We start from the raw sequence: 1,002 nt of genomic DNA on the forward strand, positions 1-1,002 counted from the left end.
TATTTTATATATAGAATATTATGCATAGGAAGTTCCTGGCAGAATACACAGTCATTGATAGCCGTTGCCAGGAAGGGGACTGATGCTGGGGGGTTTCTAAGATGGGAAGGGAAATTTCATTGCTTATATTTGTACTGCTACTTGATATATCTATGTTTTTACCCTGTGTATACGTTCCATTTTTCCCAGTAAAAGTTTAAATTAATAAAAATAGAAGAAAGTACACAAAAGAAGTCATTGAGAAGGTATTTGGCATTATGAACGCTTCTGGAGCTGGGCCCCCCTTCTCCTGTTCTGGACATTGAGATATGGAGAATAAAGCGGAAGAAAATACTGGGTTATTTCACTCATGGCAAGCCCGGCCCCTCCCACCCCACCCTGCCCTGTGCAGCTTCCCTTATCTCAGCCGTAAATTCTGGTAGAAACAATGGCAAGTCAGCCCAAGGCTGGGCTTGGTGTTTACGGAGGGAAAATCTGGGAACCCGGAGCCCCCGGGCCAGGAGGGAGGGATCCCAAGGCAGCCCTAGGGCTTGCCCAGGTGGCTGTCCACCGACCAAGGGACAAGACCTGTGGTCATTGTGGGGTTAAACTCTCCCACCACGCCAGCATTCTCCATAAAATAGCTCTCACAGCATTGGTCCTCAAGCCCAAGAAGAAACTTCAATTTAGAACAAATTAGTCAAGAATTTTGCTGTTTCATCCAAGTGAAGGGAAAGAAACCTTTGCTTGTTACTTTCTCTAGAGGATGCGACTTGCTGGGAAGGAGTTAATGTAGAGGTTCCCGAGGGGGGAGGCATTCTGTTTTATCTTTTTTTCCTTGAGAAAATATAATAGGGCACAGTCGTATTACCTACACACCAGAGTCGTATTTAATTCATTAAGTTTGTGAGCTATAAAGGGGTCTTTTTCCCCCCCACAAAAAAATAATCTTCCCTCTACTCTTGTGCTGCAAAAAAAAAAAAAAAAAAAGTAAACATAGGAAATTTTCCATGGCCCAAATTC

This window comes from Propithecus coquereli, unplaced genomic scaffold (assembly GCF_000956105.1).
Source record: "Propithecus coquereli isolate 6110/MARCELLA unplaced genomic scaffold, Pcoq_1.0 Scaffold84, whole genome shotgun sequence".
Classification (NCBI taxonomy): Eukaryota; Metazoa; Chordata; class Mammalia; order Primates; family Indriidae; genus Propithecus; species Propithecus coquereli.